The sequence below is a fragment of the Pan paniscus genome, chromosome X, assembly GCF_029289425.2.
Source record: "Pan paniscus chromosome X, NHGRI_mPanPan1-v2.0_pri, whole genome shotgun sequence".
Classification (NCBI taxonomy): domain Eukaryota; kingdom Metazoa; phylum Chordata; class Mammalia; order Primates; family Hominidae; genus Pan; species Pan paniscus.
Window position 1 is genome coordinate 17991533 of NC_073272.2, and position 22281 is coordinate 18013813.

The 22281-nt window shown below is 40.2% G+C and overlaps 1 pseudogene; it reads right to left on the reverse strand.

Annotated features, from left to right (window-relative positions):
* Window positions 1-654: 654 nt before the first annotated feature.
* On the reverse strand, window positions 655-1518 carry LOC100984473 (large ribosomal subunit protein eL6-like; annotated as a pseudogene).
* Window positions 1519-22281: the final 20763 nt, after the last annotated feature.

Consider the following 22281-nt stretch of genomic DNA (forward strand, 5'->3'; position numbering starts at 1 on the left):
GGAGAGGGGGGAAACGACATGAGTAAAGGTGCAAAGGGGATAGGATATGTTGTATTCAGGAGTAAGGAGTTTAGGCTGTCTTGAGAAGAAGATGGGATGGAAGCAATTGGATATGGTAAACTAGCTTAAGTAATGTTAGGGAAGCTCAAACTTTCCATCTGAAGGTCTGAACAGACTGACAATAGACAGATTAATAAAAGAAAAAGCATGCTGTAAACCAAAAAATGAAATTCTAAGCCTCCCAACTGACTGAACAGGTCCCCTCTTGGCCAAGGAGACCCCAGAGAAACCTGAAAAGCTGAATTCCCGGCATGACAGGAAGGGAGTTAACTCCCTTTTGCAGTTTAGGCACGATTGACCAGCATTAGGGTTAAAATAGAGATCCCAGGACTGAAAAACCAGATTCTTTGTGGCAATAAAATACTAAATTATAAAGAAGACCTAAGGTCATGCAAAGCAAAGGTCAAGTCACTCTCTACAAACCATAAAACCTTGTTAAACAGGCTTTTTATTCACCAGGTATAATGTGGCTTGATTTCCAAACTGACTCTGGTATAGCATCACATGACAGATAGCAGACCCTGAGGGAAATAAAAATATTTTACATATACATATATATATCTCAATTATTTAATTAAGTTCTCCTTAAGAAATTCAGAACACCAATTTGTGAGGATAAATTCCATTCATCAGGGCAAATACAGATTGCAGGTAGCCCTGGAGCTGAGGAATAGCTTTGATTTTTGGTAAACTTTGTGAGTCCACAGCTTTCTGATTGATCTTGCACTGCTCTGTTATCTCATATTTCTCTTTTTCTGTGTCAAAGATCTCACTTGCCTGATGTCTGGGCTTCTGCAGCTGCTGCTGCTTGAAGTAAATGCCAGTAAGATGTTTAGGGATTTTTACATTGCTGATATGAATTTTGGTTGAGGTGGCAGTGACAAATTTCTGGTGTGTTCTTCGTAGAGGAACTCGATTGAAGACCAGAGGTCCAGTCACAGGTAACAAACCACTACCCAGCTGCTTCAGGAAAACCACCCTCTTGCCTCTGTGGCATCCAGTGAGGATGATTAGAATAGTCCAGGGGATAATGCTGGCTTGCAGTTTTCTCCCGTGCTGACTGAAGCCGTGGCTCAACAGCTTTCGAGGCACACCTTCAGTAGGATAATATCTAGTCATTTTGAGAAGTTTAAGCACCCGAGTACCACCATTCTTGTCACTACCAACTGATTTTGTAACAATTGCAAGAACCTTCTCCTTTTTCTTTTCAACCTTGGATCCTTGGATTTAGCAGCTGAGTACTTCCGCTTGTACATGGCCTTTCTGCAACACATAGCAGATCGGGAATATCTGCCAATTCCTCTGTCAAGGACAGGATTGCGGCTGCAATGGCACTTCCCCTTCTTGGGCATTTTAGCCTTGAGGTAACTACCCTTTCACCTTGCCACCAGCATCAGCCTTCTTGGCTTCGGGTTTCTTGTCTTTAGTATCTGGCTTCTCAACTTTTTCACCTGCCATCTTGCAAGATGAGAAATAGCCAAAATATATTTTTTGACATATTTTGAAAGGACCCTGCAAATCTGTCTTTTGTGGGAGAAATTTGCATCTGTAGAGAATCTCCATCAATGCAGCCAGGTCTTTCCTGGATCTAGGAGAGATGAACTGAGAGTCTGATGCCTTTAAGGACTGGAAAGAAACATTTACCATCTATTCTCTCTAAGGGCTGCTACCTATGAGGCTTTATCTACATAACAAGGGCCTTGCCCCCGAAACTCCCTCATCTTAACTCAAGCATTCCTTTCTACTGACTTCAAGTCTTTAGACAATAGCTTAACTCTCTCAACCAGCTGTCAACTAAAGAATACCTAAAACCTACCTATGACTTAGAGATGTCCTACCTTTTTGGGCCAAATTGATATATACCTTCCATGTAATGATTTATATATTTGCCTGTAACTTCTGCCTCCCTAAAATGTGCAAAACTAAACTGTAACCTGACTGCTGTAGGTGTACTTTCTCAGGACCTCTCGAGACCGTGTTCCCTGGGCCATGGTCACTCATCTTGGCTCAGAATAAACCTGTTTAAAATATTTTGCAGAGTTTGTTTTTTCTGTTAACAATACAAATTTATTAACATACACATGGAAACAGGAGTCCAGCAAATATGAGACAAAAAGGGCCAGATGGTTGAGGCTTAATTATTCTCTTCATAGGGGAGAGTGAAGTGGGGTGCTGTAGGCAATTTTAAAGAGGTAGTTCATGATTTTTAGCGAAAAAAAACGGGCCTGGGATACAGACATTATCTTTTAAATTATTTTCTTCGGAAACTAAAATGGGAAGCTATGGGAAGGTGATGGGTGGAACTGTACTGTGAACAAAGATTGTCTTCTTATGTAGATAAAGTCTCTCAGGTAATCTCTCAAGACTGCCCTTAGAAGCATAGATGAAAAGTCTATCCAGGTGTGGTGATGACTTTTAGTCTCTTCTCTTCTCCAATGATTAATCATTCCTGGTTATTTGACAAGATTCCCAAGGAATGGTTCCTAACACAGTTGCATTTCTTTTAAAAAATAAGTATCCTTAGTCAGATAAGGAAATACCAGAGTTTCTCCCTGCACTTGGGAGAGGGAGGAGAGCCTTCCAATTTCTTTTAATTCTAAGTGCTCAGCATGCCAAACCACCATGCTTTGGAGGTATTATTCTTTGTGCCCAAACAGTAGTAAGATGATATATTTGAATGTGGTTGAAGAACCGTAGTAGAACTTTGGACATTTGATCAATAGATACCCATGACTACCACAGTAGGAGATCTTGCTGTGAAATGTAAACCCCACATATTTGAGGGTTACAAGTAGAACTTTTGGTGAGAAATGATTATTTCTAATTTCTCTTGATATATCTTAGCTCCATAACAGGTTCTAACTTACAATTGAGAAGAGAGGGGATACTCAATAATACTTTGTCAGTTGACTAATTAAGGTGTAAAGGTCTTTAAATTTTGTATGAAAACATGGACTCCAGTCGTAGCTCTGCCACTAACTAGCTACATGATGTTAGGCAAGCCACTTAGTTTTACTTGACGTCAGTTTTCTCAACTGTAAAATAAAGAGACTGGATTTAAAAATACTCAACCGTCTTTGGGCTCCCAAAGCATATAATTGATTACAGCCCAACTAAGGAATCAAGTTGCAAAAGATTTTCTGGAAGAAATGAATCCTCAGGAGATTTTAAAAAGAAAATAAATATCAACAAGCAAGGATAACAAAAGAATCATTGAATCTTCATTTAATTACAAGGGTAGCACATCAGTGAAATTACATTGTAAGCTACAAATTCTATTTTCAACAAAAGTAGGGAAACACAAAGCCAGATTGATTCCTAATTGGAGAGAAGACGTGTGTGTGTGTGTGTGTGTGTGTGTGTGTGTGTGTGTGTGTATGTATGTGTGTGTGTGTGTGTATCTAAAGGCACTCTCCATTCTTACTTCAGAGCAAAGTAAATATGTCCTCAATGACCTGGATTTTCTACTGTGACCTGTACTCTAAACTGGGAAGTCAACAGGGACTTAGCAAAAGTTTTAATTTAGCTGAAATCATTCAGAACGTTTGAAATCAATTGAAACCTTCTCCCTGGATGTAATTCAGATAATTCTCTGCCCACCATACTTCAGGGTAAGGTAAAGGTGAGGGGAGGTCAAAAAGTCATAGTTTCCAAATTCATCAATAGAACAAATCACTCAAGACATTTGAGTTAATTTTTCTTGTTGTTTAGATTCCTGTCTTTATTATAGAGTCTAGAACACAGATCATAGACTTATACCCAACCCTAGATTTTTATCTTGTTGTACACTATTTTTTATCAATAATAAGAAAAGGCTATAAATGGAAGTGGAAGAATTTTGAGCTCATCAGAAGTGGTCCTTGGATTTGTTCCTTCATGTGTAAGATATTCAAAACACTAGAGGATGGGTGTACAATAACTTACAGTGAGCCTGTGTTGACCTTCCATATCTCCCAAAAAGCCTGACATGAAATGATGACCTAGAACATTAAGATTGTCTTTCTCAGGAATTTACCCTGGGAGATATGGAATACATTAGTCATTGAAAGGATGTATATAGGAAATGTCAGATAGTAGGATTCAGGTGATGATGGACCATGGCAAATTAAAATAGCGAGAAAGCAGAAACCGAGTAAGTAAAAGACATGTGTTAAGGAGAAGGCAGAGGAGAATGGAATAGATTTCCAGAGCAACGCAAAAATGCCATGACAAAGGCCCCCTCGGATATGATGAAAGAAGTGAATTCCTAGAATCATCTTTTACCTCCCATTTCAGTTCAAACCACCTGGATCCTAACTATAGATGAGCACTTTCCTTGTGGTAACTTGAGAAAGACCTTACTCTTTGAGGCCAAAAGGCTTAGCTAACATAATGAAGAATGTTTAATGCCCTATGGCATTTATGTCCAACAATTCAATCCCAGAGATAGGATAAACTTATTAACATCTTGTAAATACCAATGGCAATTCAGTCCAACCCCCCCATTTTGCAAATGGGAGAACTGAGGGCAAAACAGCAAAATAATATAACCAGTATCATGCTGGTAATTACTGTCACTTGACTGAGATATAAGTCTTCTTTGGTGGCTGTTTCTAAAATGGCTCCTAGTGATCTCTTCTTCCTACTATTCACGCCTTCCTGTAATCCCCTCTCCTTAAGTGTGGGCTGGACCTAGTCACTTGCTCCTAATGAGTAGAACATGGCAAAAGTGATACGATGTCACTTCAGTGACTAGGTTGCCAAAGACCATGACTTCCATCTTGCTCGCACTCTCTCTGTGGTTCTTCTTGCTTGCTCGCTTTGATGAAGCCAGCTGCCATGTTGTGAGCTGCCCTATGGAAAAGCTCATGTGGCAAGAAATTGAGGGCTGCCTCTGGTCAACAGCCAGAGAGAAACTGAAGCCCTCAGTCCAACAGTCCGTGAAGAACTGAATACTGTCAACAACCATGTGAGTGAAATTATAAGCCATCAAGCCTTGAGATGACTGCAGTCCCTGTCAGTACCTTGTTTGTGACCCACTGAGAAACCCTTAGTCAGAAGACTCAACTAAGCCTTGCCCATGTTCCTGACTCACAGACTGTGAGATAATTAATATTTCTGTAAAAAGCTGCTAAGATTTTGGGATAATTTGTTAGGCAGCAAAAGACAAATAATACACACCCAATGCCTAGACTGGTGCTTTTTGCTCAACAGCGGATTCCTGCAGATTCAGTAGTAGCCATGTTCACCTCTATTTAGTTGGAAGCTGTGCCTGTGATTAACCTTTGATCCCAACACCAGGTGTTTTTCACTGCTCACCTTGGCAAGGAAACAATATTAAAATGACATTGGAGCAAGTAAAGCTTGGGTGTGAGATTAAAACAAATAGAAACAAACAGTTGCTATCTCTAAAGTGAATGCCAGTTTCTGTGATCTGGAAGCACAGACATGAATTATCTACAGCTGCCCCTTAAACATTTCATCAGTAAATGCACAGCAACAATCTTGTTCCTGGTGATGTTCCCAGTGAAAACAAACATTTTTGATTGATTTTTTTTCCTCCAATAGAATGAGTTACCCATGTTCTTTGTCAGTGTGGGCAAACATGCGTGCATATGTATATGGGGAAAGTGCACATCTTTCTCACTTGTTCACTATAAAGAGTTATGGAAATCTAAGATTTGCATTCAGTTTTTAAAGACTTTGATAGCTAGTCACACAGTATAAATTAAGATAATAAAAATTTCTCACGGAGAATAATTTTATCATTTTTTATTCATCCACTTATTCATTCATTCACTTACTTATTCAGCAAATACTTATGATGAATCTACTATGTATCAGGCAATGTTCAAGGTCCAGGAGACCAAACAATGAATAAGATGATAAATTCCCTGACATCAAGGATCTTGTGGTCTAGAGGGGAAAGTAGACAAGAAACAGACTCTTTCTGTTACAAACCTGTAACACATGACCAAAGTAACCATTGAGTCTTTAGATTTCTATAACTTTCCTAAACTTAAACAATCTTACTGAAATTTTACAGACTGTTTTAAAAATAAAAACGAAAACTAGACTGAAGGGTATGTGGTGCCACCCACTTGAATCTTATCAGTCGTCTTGCTCCATTTCTGGATATTCTTAACAGAAGGCTAATCTCTAGGCTCCTACCCTTAGACACTAGATCAAAGAGACCTTTCTTGGCCCCCAAGTGACTGTGCCATCTACTCACATGTTGGCTCTGCTTTAGTAAAGAACAAATTTGTTTCACCTGACTCTGTTTATTCCAAAAGATCTTTTGAAGTCATGAGTTCTGGCACAAGTTCAACCAAGGCCTATTCAGATCAAGGTCAATACTTTTGTACGTCTGCCATGCTCTTAGCATCTGCTCCAGTGAGGAGAAACAAGGCGGAAAAGCCCATGTGAGAGCAATTATAAGATGTAAATTTCCACCTTATATTGAAGTACTGGTCCACACATAAGTAATTATAAAATTCCTTTTAGCTCCAGAGAAATGTCATAAAAAGTAGCATTTAAATAGATGCAGTGAAAAACAAAAGTACTAGTGAGCAAGGCCATTCAAGTCAGCTCCTGGAAGGTTTAAACTTCTTATCAGCAACAGAATTATGTATGTGTGTCATAGAATGGCTCTTGGGTTTCTCTGTGTCTTTAACATAATTGGTTTCCACAATGTATAAACTTGCTATTGAATGTTAATATCCAACACTCCACAGGACACTGCTATTTTATTGTGGACCCTCAGTTTCTCTGGGTAGACTAAGTCCAGGTACCTTCTGGAGAGCCAGCTTCTAGGTCATTAAGGACATCTGGGGTCTCATTGTTCTCAACTTGATAAGGGTCATTGATGGGACTGATATCAATGCACAAAGAAGGCAGAGAAGGGACCAAATCCTCTCCGATTTCTGAGGCCAGACCCTGGTCCCAGCATCAGGTGAGGGCTAGTTATGAAATGGTTTCTGAAAACAAAACAATCCATCACAAACACAAAATTATTTGATCTGCTTTGTTCTATCCCAAAATTTCATCAAAATTTTGCATGCTGCTCAATAACATCCATACCAGAAACTGTCCAAATCTTAAGTCTACAACACAATAAACTGTCACAAACTGGAAGCAACCACACGATCAGCTCCCAGAACATTACCAGCAGGCCCAAAAGCCCCATTGTGTCCTCTTCCAGTCACTGTCTACTACTCCATCCCCACCCCAAGGGTAATCATTATCTTGACTTCTAAGAGCATGGATTTGTTTTGCCTATTTTTGAACCAAATGGAATCATACTCAACAAACTCTTGTATCTGGCTTGTGTCATTCTACATCATGTCTATAAGTTTCATCTGTGTTGTAGTATGTAAGAGTAATAATAGTATTCTGTTGGGTAAACATGTACCAATTTATTCTTTCCTCTGTTAATGAACATTTGAATTTCATTCAGTTTGTGCTTATTACTAATATTGCAACTATGAACATTCTTCTGTGCCTTTTGCTGAGCCAATTTCTGTTGGAAATATATCAAGGATTGAAATTTTGTAAGACAGGCAAATAATCGCTTTTATAATACTGCCAAACCGTTTTCCAAAGTGTTTTTGTCAATTTGCATTCCCACCAGCAGTGTATGAGAGTTCCAGTTGCACTAAATCCTTGCCAACATTTGTTATGTTCTGTCTTTTAAAATTTTTAGCCAATGTGATGTGCATATAGTAGTCTATGATTATTTTAATATGAAAGTAATGACTCTCCCCCAACCTTTGAATGAAATTGAACCCTCCGGCAACGCGCCACATTTATACTCTTCATTTCTGTATTTCCTGACATGACATCCTGTATGTGTCTTTCTCCCTGTGTGAGACTGAAGCATGTTGAGTGGCAAGCATAAGTTTTGGGGTCCAGCAGAGTTTTCAAACTCTGTCACTCATGCTGTGACACCAAGGTCAACTTACTTCAACTGTTTTATCCTGAATTCCTGTCATCTAAAAATGTAACAAAAATACATTGTTTGCAAGATTGTCAAAGGAGTTCAAGTGAGATAATGTAGATAAAACACCTGGTCTGTAATAGTTGCACAATCAGTGTCTTTCTTTTTTTCCATTTGGAGAGAATGAGAAACTCAATGGACTTCAGATAAATCCCCAATTGTTCTCTGGAGCACCTTGATTCTAAGGAAATAGTACAATTTTTTGTTTCCAACATACCTTCTTCAGGAATGAGCTCCTGGCTTCTGCCTCTCCATTTTGGCACTTGTTATCTCAAAACACTCTGATACAATTGGCCCTTGAACGACATGGTAGTTAGGGATCTCAACCCCTATGCAGCTGAAGATCCACGTATAACTTTTGACTCCCAAAACGTAACTGCTAATGAACAATTTGCAATTGCAAAATCCTGGAACCAACCCAAATGCCCATCAATCAATGAGTGGATAAAGAAACTGTGGTATATTTATATGATGGAATGCTACTCAGCCATAAAAAGGAAGGAAATAATGGTATTTGCAGTGACCTGGATGAGATTGGAGACTATTATTCTAAGTGAAGTAACTCAGGAATGGAACACCAAACATCACATGTTCTCACTGATATGTGGGAGCTAAGCTATGAGGATGCAAAGGCATAAGAATGATACAATGGACTTTGGGGACTTGGGGGGAAGAGTGGGAAAGGGGGCAAGAGATAAAAGACTAAAAATATGGTACAGTGTATACTGCTCTGGTGGTGGGTGCACCAAAATCTCACAAATCACTACTAAAGAACTTACTCATGTAACCAAACACTACCTGTATACCAATAACTTATGGAAAAATTTTAAAAAGTAAAAAAAAAACATACTTAACTGCTAGTGGCCTACTATTGACTGGAAGCCTTACTGATAACATAAACAGTATTAACATGTATTTTGTATGTTATACATATTAGATGCTGTATTCTTATAAGCTAGAGAAAAGAAAATATTAATAAAATCATAAGAAAGAGAAAATATGCATTATTTACTATTCATTAAGTGGAAGTGGAGCATCATAAAGGTCTTTGTCCTCATGTTAACATGTCTTCATGTTAAGTGGCTGAGGAGGAGGAGAAAAAGGAGCGGTTGGTCTTGCGTCTCAGGAGTGACAGAGGTGGAAGAGGTGGAGAAGGTGAAAGGGGAGGCAGGAGAGGCAGGGCACACTGGTAACTTTTATTGAAAAAAATCTTATAAGTGGATTCATGCAGTTCAAACCTGTGTTGTTCAAGGATCAATTGTATTTGAACACTGCAGTACCAATGATGCTTCACAGTGCATTTGTGCATGGTCCAAAGTGGAGGCAAAACTGGAAAAGTGCCAGCAAGCTGTTCCTTACAGCCTCTGATGGCCTTATAACCTCTGTCTGGCTTCTTATCCTCTAAGACTTTGCCCTCCACACTTAATCTGATTTACTGCTGCTTGACAACAACCAAACCAAAAGGTTAACTCCATAACCGTACTTGGCCTCCTGAGTCTTCACAGGTATTTTAAAAAATCATCATAGGTAATTATCCATCCTCTAAATAGAAAATCAAGATAATTCATGTTCATGCCTCTCATCATCTTTCGGCAGACATTCAGATACCAGGTAAAAGTGGTCAATTTTGAGTTGTACGTGTCAAAGTAAATTGACAATCTACTTAAGGGCTGGCTTTCTTCTCTGATAGATATTGCTATTCTCTGCTACTGAGAATTCACCCCGGGTAGATTTTGTAATCATTATTGTTTCTTTTCTTCTTTTTTCTTCAGCAATTCTTCTATTCACTGAGTACATTCTATGTAATAGACATTGTGTGAGGTATTTGACAGTTAGAAGATCTGGACTTTTCCAGGCTTTGCCACTAATTAACACTGAATCTAAGATGTCATCAATTATAAGATGTACCATTATTCATGTAACACTAAGAAACAAAAAGTACTTAAGTTATAATACTTCTTAATTACTTATAAATTTTATTGTATAGCTTTTAAAAGAAGTTTTTTAGACTTATTTAAGCACAGATTTTAATCATATTTCACTATTATACATATATCTAAAAGGGAAATATGAATGGAATAAACTGATTTAATTCCTAAGGATTTTTCAAATTTATTGTCTAACTCTTTTGAATCATTTTTCGTTACAAAATTTCCATGTCCATGTTTTGGTTTTACGTCTGTGTCATACCATAGAGTACATATGATCTTGTCCTCTATGTTTTCGAGAGCTCTGGTAATACAGCATTTCTTAAGATGGTGCTCCAATATTGTTCCTGCAATTTCCTTGCAAGCTGCTGACACTCATTCTGCAAGTGCTGATAATGGCACATTCTTGCCTGATGAGGTGTAGGTAAAGCTTTTGGATGAACACGAATGGCAAAATCCAGCAGAGTTTCATCTACCTGTGGATATCTTCCTTTCCTAGATAACCATAAAGCAGTTGCTTGTTGCATTGAAAGAAAATGTAAAATTGTCATCATTCCTTCCATGACAGATATTTGTTTCATTAATATCAAATTTACACCCTGCTGCTCTGTTTCTCCGCTTCTGTGTATTCACATTATCTTAATGTTTTAATACCAAATCATGGAATAATCCATTAAAGATACTTCAAGTGCTAGTTAAATTTAAACTTAAATACCAGTTATATTTATTACTACATTGCTATGTGAACAAATAACACTACATATAAGTCTATTGAAATGGTAATATGAACACCGTGTGTGGTCAAGCTGGTGCCCATCCATGCGATAACTACGTGACAGTGCCCACCTGGCTGCCAATGATTGTAAGACACCACCAGCCATTAGAAACATCTTGATTTCAGAATGTTAATATAGGGAAGTGGGAATATATCTTGGAATTGATGAAATATATAGATTTTAAATAAAGTCAAGAATGTGTTTAGATTTGTTCACTTAAGCATCAGTTCCAATGTTTCCCCTTTTCTCTATGTGGGATCATTAGTAGTTGCAAAGTGAGCTTGAGAAGGAAATCCAGGGATTCTACCCACACTTTTGCATAATTTAAATAAAAATACTCAGTGTGATTGTGTTTCTTTCTGCTGATGTTAAGAACACAGCCTATGTAAAGCAGCAAGGTTTTAAGTCTAGTTCAGTCCCAGACATGGTTTAGGGAGCTTGATTTGAAGACAGACATCTCATTTCAGGACTCTTTTTTTCCTGGTTCTCTTCGTCTATTACAAAAGCACATCAAGGAAGCCTTTCTCTCAGAGAAAATCTGAATATTCACTAATAACACCTGAAATGGGGCCAGGCGCGGTGGCTCATGCCTGTAATCCCAGCACTTTGGGAGGCCCAGGTGGGTAGATCACGAGGTCAGGAGATCGAGACCATCCTGGCTGACACGGTGAAACTCTGTCTCTACTAAAAAGTACAAAAAAAAATTAGCCGGGCGTGGTGGCGGGCGCCTGTAGTCCCAGCTACTCAGGAGGCTGAGGCAGGAGAATGGCATGAACCTGGGAGGTGGAGCTTGCAGTGAGCCGAGATCGCGCCACTGCACTCCAGCCTGGGCAACAGTGCAAGACTCCGTCTCAAAATAAATAAATAAATAAATAAATAACACCTGAAATGACTCAAAATGATTCTCTTTCTAGGATTATGTGCATTTTAATAGGGAACTCTGAAAGATAGAAAGAAGCCTTCAGAACCCAGAAGAGTTAGTCTCCCAAAGAGGATATGTGTGGGGTGATATTTTGGTTGAGAGAGATTTCCTAGTGCACCTCCTTTTTCTGCCTACTCGTGAAGATGGCTCAGCTTCCTAACAGACATGTGGGTGTAAGCCACAGATTTCCTCAGTGAATTGTCTCACCAGGGCCAGTCCCTGGGACTGGAGATTTGCTGAAAAGCTTCTTATTTTGAGATTAAAAAGAATGAAAGATATTTTTTGGAAGGCCAAGAATATCACGATCATGCCAGATATCCAAATTTCCCTAGCATTACTTTCTCATCTTTCAAATAATACGGTTAGATAGAGTAATCTCTAACATCCCTCCCTGCTCTCCCATTTTATCATTCTGTGTCATGATCCAGTGAAAAGAAAACTGGGAGAGAAGAGAGGATGACTGATTCCTGGTCCCAAATATGCCATCACTTAGTTATTTAACCTAGTACAGGTCACTTAGCCTCTCTAAACCTCAATGGCAAAAGGAGAAAGTTGAAGAAAACTTTGTCTAAAATTCTATCCAGGTCTACATTCTGTCCAAAGCTTCCACTTGTAAGGGATCATGTCATTTCTACTCTTTGGAAACCCTCATTCAGAGATACATATCAAAAGTTATTTTAGCTCAGAAAAAGAGAACTTAGAAAGAGAGTAAACAAAATCAAATGGAAACCAATTTTGGATTCTTTAGATGAGTATTACAGTAAAGAAAGGGGAAACTTTAAAAGTATAAAATATAGAGAGGTTGTGGACCTAAAAGAATATCAACATAATGTACTATTTTATTTTGAAAGCCCTTTAATGAACATCCTTGGAAGGAAAATAAGTAACTATGCCATTGAGAAAGGTAGAGTTTACAGTGTGTTTAATCAGAAAAGCCTGCTACGAAAAGCTAAATCAAAACCCCTGCATGACAGAGTGTTGATGACTTGCAAGGAGTGGCTACTGTTAGTAGCAGCAGCACCATGAAGTCCAAAGTGACAACAGATAAAGTGTAGCTCATTTGGAGTATGGGGTTTTGGGGCAGAACATAGAGATGATAAGCTCCATAAACATAGCTCTGGTCAATAAATTAGGGGGAAGCTCTACTATATGCATCATGAAAACCAGTGAAAAGCTCTCGAGTATATTGTTAGCAATGGAAAACATTTGTGGCCAAACCAACAATCATATTTAGGATACGATGCCAGAATTTCTGCCAGGCATCTTTGAAAGGGAATGTCTTTTTAAATAACATAATTTCAATTGACTGAAGAATGTGTTAATTCCTGCTGATGGTTCTTTGTGGTGTAATGAAAGTAATATCAGCATAATAATTAAGAAAGGACAGAATTCTTCACTGGTAGTCAATTATATGTGAGGGTGTGATGTTGTGCTGTGACCTCAAACAGGAGAAAAAGATTGGAACATAAAATTAACGTATGATAGTTGCAACCCTACAAGTAGGGGCCATGTTTGGATTATCTGTTTTCTCTCTTCACCCATAAATTCACCCTTTGAGCAATAAATAGCCAGCTCACATACAAGGCAATCTTCTGATTAGTTTTCACCTTGTTCCCCCAAAGCCACATAAAAAAGGTACCACTTTAGATGATGAAGCCAGACCTAATGGCCTAGCTGCATCATATAAAGGTTCCACACTGAATGAGCTGTGTGGATTCCAAAAGCTTAAAAAGCAATTCCTGGGTTTGAGTTTTCCATTAAAAGAGTTTTTTTTTTTTTTCTTTAAAAGAGCCAATTTGAAATCTACTAAGATTCTTCATGATGTTATTCCTGTTCTGCTGTGTACCTGAAATGGTGACTCAATTTGTAGCCCATTAGACAACATGTGGGCTAAACCTTCAGAAAAATCAGAAAATGGACCCAGAGTCTGTATAACAATTCAATTAAAACTATATATTGATCTCATCTTATAATCTAGGCACTGGCACAAGGGATATGGAGGAAAATCGATGTATTAGTTATTTTTTTCTGTATGACAAATAGCTTCAAATATCTCAAGAACTTGCTGCAATGAATATTTGTTTGATACTCATGAGTCATAAGTTGGCTGTCATTTCAACGATCTCAGCCAGCCTAGGCCTAACACTACCTATGGTTCATGTCTGCTCCACATTGTAGAACTCAATCTGAAGATGCAGTGGCTCTTTGGGCCATGCTGTTTTCATGGATGGTAGGAGCTCAAAAGAGCTGGTGGAAACTTGCAATACATGTCAGTCATGAATTTATTGCCTCTCAACTCCAAATTCACCCTTCAGTACCTGCTCTGCAACAATAGCCTAGACTCTTAAATCATTTGTCCTTTATAGTAAACATGTCCTTTACAGTCAGCTTTGTCAGTAGAGGGACATTACAGGAGGAAGGGGCCTTCTTTTCCTGGTTCCATTGTGCTGATTTTTGCTTTTTCTTGCTTCTGCTGCATGGTGCATGTGTATAGGGACATCTAGTGGTGCTCTGTCCCAGCTATGTGCTGAGAGTGTACCAAAACTCAGTAATCCCACAGCCTGGCCCAGATCCAGTGATCTCCATGACATGGCCCTCCTAAGGTGGACACTGGTGAACTCCAGGCCTCATGCTGGCAGTGATACCCCAGCTCTCTCTGCACACCCACCCAAGTGCCTTGGCTCACTGGTGCCCCAGTGATTAGTTTCTACAGCCCTCCCACAAAGGCACCATGTATCAAGGGCTGTGTACCACCCTGCCAGTGAGTGGGCTGCAGATACCCTGACTCCCTCTATGCCCCCGCCTATCAGCCTCTGTGGCTGTGTGACTGTGGCCCAGCTCTGGTCAGGGCAACCCAGCAAACTTCTTCATTATCCAGTAGCCTGTGGCCACATCCTCTGCAATGAGGTCTAAACGCATCCTTGGGGAACAGGCCCTCTTCTAAGTTTTTCCTCCTTGATTCCTCTCTCTTCCTCCCTACTCCTCTTTGTCTCTCTAAGTTATCCCTTAGAGTTACTTTTATGTCTTTATATTAAACTTCTGCACCACAAACCTTACCCTGTTTACCATGCTTTTCCTGGCCACCTCCTCGTTACTGGCCTCCCAACACGCTTCTTTCTTGATTTCAGTTAAAGATGATATTTAAGTCTGAAATCAAAGCCATCTCTTAAAGAGTTACTCATTTCCCTTGAGTATCTCCCATGTATACATGAGGTATACATGCTATTAAACTTCTGTTGGATTTTCTCTTGTTAATCTGTCTTTTGTTAAAGACATCCATCTCAATTAAGAACTCAGAAGGATAGAGGAGAAAATTATTTTTTCCTCCCCTCCACAAACATATGAGAAGTGAACCTCCAGCATTAGATTTTCAAAAATGAATAAGACATTATCATATGCCTCAAAGAGCTTCAAGTCTCATAGAGAAAATCTGCATATAAATGCATAATTTATAGGCCCCAAATTATAAAGTGAAACACTGGACGTGTAAGTGTAGAGTTAACAACAACAAAAAAGTATCAAGAAAATTTTGGAGGGAGGAACATCTGATCTGATCACGAGTCAAGAAGACCCATGGTGAATAGCAAGGTTGTGCACAGAGTTAGACTTAAGGGGGAAGGGATGAAAGAGGCAGAAGGAATACAAACCATAGGAAGGCCAGAAAGTCATATCATGACCTGACATTTGTATAGCATTTCCCACATTTCAAATTATAATCACACCCCCACTATCCTATTTGATTTTTAATGAACTCATTGAAGTTAAACTATAGTGCCAATGCACAAAAATGTTTCCCAGCTGATAGGAAACATCTTGAAATGAATCCAAGCTTAGATTATTTCTGCTCAATGTAGAGCAAGAGTTGAAAACTGTTTTTATGTGAGAAAAAGACTATATATTAGCCCCAAGTGGGAATTGAGAAGAAAAATGTTCTATCCATTCAAATTGTTTCTAAACATAAATCAAATGTGACATTGGCCCCTGAGATATTATGAGCAGCATGGTATCATCCTTGTTTCTAACCAGAGAAATGTTATTGTTTTAAAATTCTGCCAAAATTCCCCAGGGAGCAATATTTCCTTCGTTTGTGCTTTTATTTCTCCCTCTCTGGAAGAAGCTACAATAACATTGTCTTACAGTCTTGTTTCCACATACACACGTGCATATATTCTCCTCATTCTCCAAAAATGGAACCCATATTTCAAGGGTCAGTCAAGGCCCACTCCTCTGCTTCATTTCATCCTTTTTCAGAACTCCCACTTCTCATACCCTGCTTCCATATCTGGCTGTGAACCATAAAAAATTTTTTTCTGGGCCCCACTTGAATTTCACAATCTCTGGGGCTGGGTCTGCATGTTAGTTTCCCATATGATTTTAATGTGGCCCAGCATCCATCAGCTGGGAACCATCAATTAATAAACATCACATGATTAATACTGTACTTAATTGTCTGATTTTTATATGTTACTGTATGTTCTATATCAGTGCTTCTCAACCTTTAAAGTCCATATGAATCAGGGAAACATCTTGTTAAAATGCATATTCTGGGTCAGCAGATCTGGGATGGGGCCTTAGATTCTGCATTTCTTTTTCTTTCTTTTTTTTTTTTTTTTGAGACAGGGTCTCACTTTCTTGCCTAGACTAGAGTGCAGTGGTGCGATCTCAGCTCACTGCAACCTCCACTTCCCAGGCTCAAGCCATTCTCCTGTCTCAGCCTCCCAAGTCGCTGGAATTACAGGCGTGCAACACCATGCCTGGCTAATTTTTGTATTTTTAGTAGAGACGGGGTTTCACCATGTTGGCCAGGCTGGTCTCGAACTCCTGACCTCAAATGATTCACCTGCCTTGGCTTCCTAAAGTGCTGGGATTACAGGCGTGAGCCACCACGCCCGGCCTAATTTTAATTCTTGTAACAACCTTAGGAGATAGTATGATTATTTGAGGAAACTAGAGAGGTTAGAAAAGTTACACAAGGTCATACAGCTACTAGCTGGCAGAACTAGGTCTAGAACCCAGATCTAGGAGGAAGAAGGAGGAGAGTAAATATCACTCTCCCAGCACTCTTTCCATTGATTTACCTTCTAGTTCTCTTATCCTACCATAAATCATTTCACCAAAGAGTTATTTCTCCCTTTCATGTATTCCCTGCCCCTGTCCCATTCTTAGATATACTTAAAAGAGAGCCAAGAGTCCCCAACACTGAGAATCACCTTAGCTCATCCCATACTCCAGCCTTCTTTTTTATCTTTTAGTGCAGCCAGCCCCACCCTGCAGTTTAGGCTGCTCTCATAGAGATGGCATAAGGATAATTTTGATTTGATAAGACAGATTAAAGGATAATGTTCAAAAAAGGTAAAATCATCACTCTTATGCAAGTATAAAATGATTACATCACATATTTTTATTTAACCCATCAATTAACAGGGACCTGGAAAAGATGTTACAACCAGTTCATAGAAGAAGGCAAAGAACCATAAATGTATGTACAGTTGTTGAAATAAGTTTGCAAAAAAGTGGTCTAACCATTGGGCAGTAATGAATTGCATTTCACTAGACACAGCTAATTTGCATTTCTATGTAATGTAATAAGTATTTACATTGCCATCAGTTTTCCACCAGTTAACATCTATCTCTTCAGAGTCATATAATAGCCTAGACAAAGGCAAAGGCGCACACCCTTGTGGCAAGAGATAATCCCCAGAGGTTCCAGCATTTCATTAAAAAAATACTCAGTAGTTTCTTTTGTCCTATAGGAACCAAGAAAGGAAACATCCTCTTTGCCCTCTAAAGGTTCAACTGAATAGCAACTGACAAAAGGCAGATTAACAGGAGAAAAGGCATGCAAATTTATTAACCTGTATGGGAGAGAATCACAGAGTGATTACTCCACCCCCCAATGGGATATAGAACCTTATATACCCTTTTTCTGTAGAGGAGGGAGGAGATGGGAAATGTAGACAATTATTTTGAGGGACAATAAGAGATTATTAGGAAGAATGAATGAACCAGAGATAAATTAACTTATACAGGAATCTCTTTGGAATTTTAATGAACCCAAGAGGCAGGCATTATCTCATGGAAAAGTTCATCCAGGTGTGGCTGCATTCTTCCGTCTTCTTTTCTGCAATAGATAAGGTAACTGGGAGGGGATAGAAGACAGTTGTGTTTCTTTTGATAATAAATTTTCTTGGTCAGATAAGGAACTTCCAGAGAGAGTTCTTCCCTACACTGGGTGGGAGAGGAACAAGGTTAGAGGGACCTTGATTCTGAGGCTTATTTCTGAGGCCTTTCAATTTTCAAAAGCATTTAGCATGCCCGAGTGCCATGTCTTAGTCCATTTGTGTTGCTATAAAGGAAAACCTGAGGCTGAGTAATTTATAAAGACAAGAAGTTTATTTGGCTCATGGTTCTCCTGGCTGAAAGATTGGGCATCTGGTGAAAGCCTCAGACTGCTTTCACTCAAGGCAGAGGGCAAACGGGAGCCAGTGTGTGCAGAGATCACATAGTGAGTGAGGAAGCAAAAAGACATGGGGAGGGAGGGGTGCCTCACTCCTTTTAACAAGTTCTTGCAGGAACTAATAGAGTGAAAACTCACTCATTACTGTGAGGGTGGCACCAAGACATTCATGACAGATATGCCACCATGACCCAGTAATCTCTCATTAGGTTCAACTTCCAACATTGGGAATCAAATTTTAACATGAGATTTTTGTAGGGTCTGTGAAATAAAATATTTCAAACTTAAAATAATTCATACTTAAAGCTGTTAGTGTCACACGCATCTGTGTGAAGAGACCACCAAACAGCCTTTGTGTGAGCAACAAGGCTGTTTATTTCACCTGGCTGCAGGCAGGCTGAGTCCGAAAAAGGAGTCAGCAAAGGGTGGTGGGATTATCACTGGTTCTTATAGGTTTGGGATAGGCGTACAAAGTACATTCTCAAGGGCGGGGAGAATATTACAAAGTACCTTCTTAAGGGCAGGGGAGAATATATGTATCAGTTAGGGTGGGGCAGGAACAAATCACAATGGTGGAATGTCATCAGTCAAGGCTATTTTCAGTGATTTTGTGGATCTTCCGTTGCTTCAGGCCATCTGGATGTATACATGCAGGTCACAGGGGATATGATGGCTGAGCTTGGGCTCAGAGGCCTGACATTCCTGTCTTCTTATATTAATAAGAAAAACAAAACAATATAGTGGTGAAGTGCTGGGGCAGCCAACATTTTTTGGGGTGGTATGGAGAGATAACGGATGATGTTTCTCAGGGCTGCTTCGAGCGAGATTAGGGTCAGCGTGGGAACCTACAGTGGGAGAGATTAAACTGAAGAAAGATTTTGGGGTAAGGGGTGATATTGTGGGGTTGTTAGAAGGAGCATTTGTCGTACAGAATGATTGGTGATGGCCTGGATGTGGTTTTTATATGAATTGAGAAACTAAACAGAAGACACAAGGTCCAAATAAAAGAAGGAGAAAAATAGGTATTAAAGGACTAAGAATTGGGAGTACCCAGGACATCCAATTAGAGAGTGTCCAAGGGGGTTCAACGTAATTATTTGCTTGGTTGGAGAGTTTTTGGGCTCTATCCTTGAGTTTTTTTAATGTTGACATATACCAGGCCAGATTGATTTAGGTAAAAACAACACTCTTCATTTAAAAATATACAGAGTCCTCCTTTTTCAGCAGTGAGTAAATCGAGGCCTCCGTGATTTTGGAGGAAAGAGAAATGCAAAGCCAGCAATTGTTTGTTAAAGAAGGATTAGAAATGGCTAGGAGAGAGTGAGTGAGATTGATAGTGTGGTGGAGATAGCTGGGGAAAGGTAGAGGGTGGCATAAGAACGGGAACGAGAATAAGAGTGAGTATAAAAGTAAAGAATAGGACTTCATCAGGGTGAAAGTGTTGGAGTGTGTCCTGTCAGCAAAGATCATCTATCCACTCCAAGAGGGAGTCAAGAGTGGTGGATTGGGGATAGATTTTCACAATGGAAAGGAAATGAGAAGTTTTAAGAGGCAGGCTAATGGCTTGTAACCTACATGGAAGAGGTTATGAATACAACAGGCCTGTGAGGCTGGAAGGAGATACAAATTTTTTTGGTTTAAGAACCATCTGCCTTGAGTGGAGAGGGAGTGATAGGTGGAAACTTCAGTGGGAGAGTAAATAGGAGTGACCAATGAGAAGGAGAAAAACTGGCCATGAGGGACAGAAGCTGGAAAGCTAGCTGCTTCTTTAGCGACCTTATCAGCATAAGTGTTGCCCTGAGCAATGGGATCTGATGGCTTTTCATGGCCCTTGCAGTGAATGACTCCGGCTTCCTTTGGAAGTAAAGCAGCTTTAAGCAGAGTTTTTATTAAGGAGGCATTAATGATGGGGGACTCTTGTGTAGTGAGGAAATTTCTTTCTGCCCATATAACAGCATGGTGGTACTGGATATGGAAGGCATATTTAGAATCAGTATAAATATTGACAAGTAGTCCCTTTGCAAGAGTGAGGGCCTGAGTTAAGGCAATGAGTTCGGCTTGCTGAGAGGTAGTGGAGGGGGGCAGGGCAGTAGCCTCAATGATAAATGTGGAAGATACTATAGCATAGCCTGCCTTTGCTGGTGAGTGGCAATTAGGCCTGGTGGAACTGCCATCAATAAACCAAGTGTGATCAGGGTGAGGAACAGGAAAGAAGGAAATATGGGGAAATGGAATGAATGTCAGGTGGATCAGAGAGATACAGTCATGGGGGTCAGGTGTGGTATCAGGAATAATGTGGGAGGCCGGATTGAAGTCTGGGCCAGGAACAATGGTGATTGTGGAAGACTCAACAAAGAGTGAGTATAGCTGAAGGGTCTTGGGGGCAGAAAGTATATGCGTTAAGTGTGAGGAAGAAAATAGATTTTGAAAGTTATGGGAACTGTAGAGAGTAAGTGGAGCATAGCTTGTGATTTTGAGGGCCTCTAAAAGTATTAAAGCAGTGGCAGCCACTGCATGCAAACATGAGGGCTAGGCTAAAACAGTAAGGTCAAGTTGTTGGGACAGAAAGGCTACAGGGTGCAGTCCTGGCTCTTGTGTAAGCATTCTGACCACACAGCCCTACACTTTGGCTGTGTGTAATGAAAAGGGTTGGGATGAGTTAGGGAGTGCTAGTGTGGGAGCAGCTTTTAGGGCTGTTTTTTAAGGAATGGAAAGGGGAGTGGGGAAAGGATTTAGGATTTATGGGGCCAGCTAGGTTTATCTAGAACAGAATAACGGGTTGTGGAGGAGATATTGAGGATAGGAGAGTATATGGTTTTGGCACCATGGGGTGGATAGGCAAGACAATTTGGTTGATAAGGCACAGACCCTGAACTAACCTGTAAGACTTGTCCAGTTTTTGGACAGGTAAAATGGGGGAATTGTAAGGGGGAGTTTATAGGCTTTAAAAGGCCAGGCTGTAGCAGGCAAATGATAACAGGCTTTAATCCTTTTAAAGTGTGCTGTGGGATGGGATATTGGCATTTAGCGGGGTAAGGGTGATTAGGTTTTAATGGGATGGTAAGGGGTGCATGATCGGTTGCCAAGGAGGGAGTAGAGGTGTCCCATACTTGTGGATTAAGGTGGGGAGATACAAGGGGAGGATGTGAAGGAGATTTGAACTGGGGAAAAAGGCGGCAATGAGGTGTGGCTGTAGCCTAGGAATAGTCAGGGAAGCAGATAATTTAGTTAAAATGTCTTGACCTAATAAGGGAGCTGGGCAGGTGAGGATAACTGAAAAAGAGTGCATAAAAGAATGTTGTCCAAGTTGGCATCAGAGTTGGGGAGTTTTAAGAGGTTTAGAAGACTGGCCGTCAATACCCACAACAGTTATGGAGGCAAAGGAAACAGGCCCTTGAAAAGAAGGTAATGTAGAGTGGGTAGCCTCCATATTGATTAAGAAGGGGACGGACTTACCCTCCACTGTAAGAGTTACCCAAAGTGTCTGTGACGGTCCAGGAGGCTTCTGAGGCGATCGGGCAGCGACAGTCTTCAGCCACTCAGCCAAGAAGATCTGGGAAGGAGTCAGAGAGCCTTGGGCCAGAGTTCCAGCGGCTCTGGGAGTGGCTGCCAGGTGAGCTGGACAGTCCGATTTCCAGTGGGGTCCCACACAGATGGGACGCAGCTTAGGAGGAATCCTGGGCTGCAGGCATTCCTCAGCCCAGTGGCCAGATTTCCAGCACTTAAAGCAAGCTCCTGGGGGAGGCGATCCTGGAGGAATGCCTGGCCACTGTGGTTCAGATGTTTTGAAGTTCTTGTGTGCTGGAGATGTGGCTGGGGTTTCTCTCACAGCAGAGGCAAGTAATTGCAACTCTTCTCTATTATTGCACACCTTGAAGGCAAGGTCAATTAAGTCCTGTTGTGGGGTTGAGGGCCAGAATCTAATTTTTGGAGCTTTTTCTAATGTCGGGAGTGGGTTGGGTAATAAAATGCATATTGAGAATAAGACGGCCTTCTGGGCCCTCTGGGTCTAAGGCAGTAAAGCGTCTAAGGGTTGTTGCCAAACGGGCCATGAACTGGGCTGGGTTTTTATATTTGATGAAAAAGAGCCTAAACGCTAACTGATTTGGGAGAGGTTGGATAAAGAAAAAGGAGCATTAACCTTGGCTATGCCTTCAGCTCCA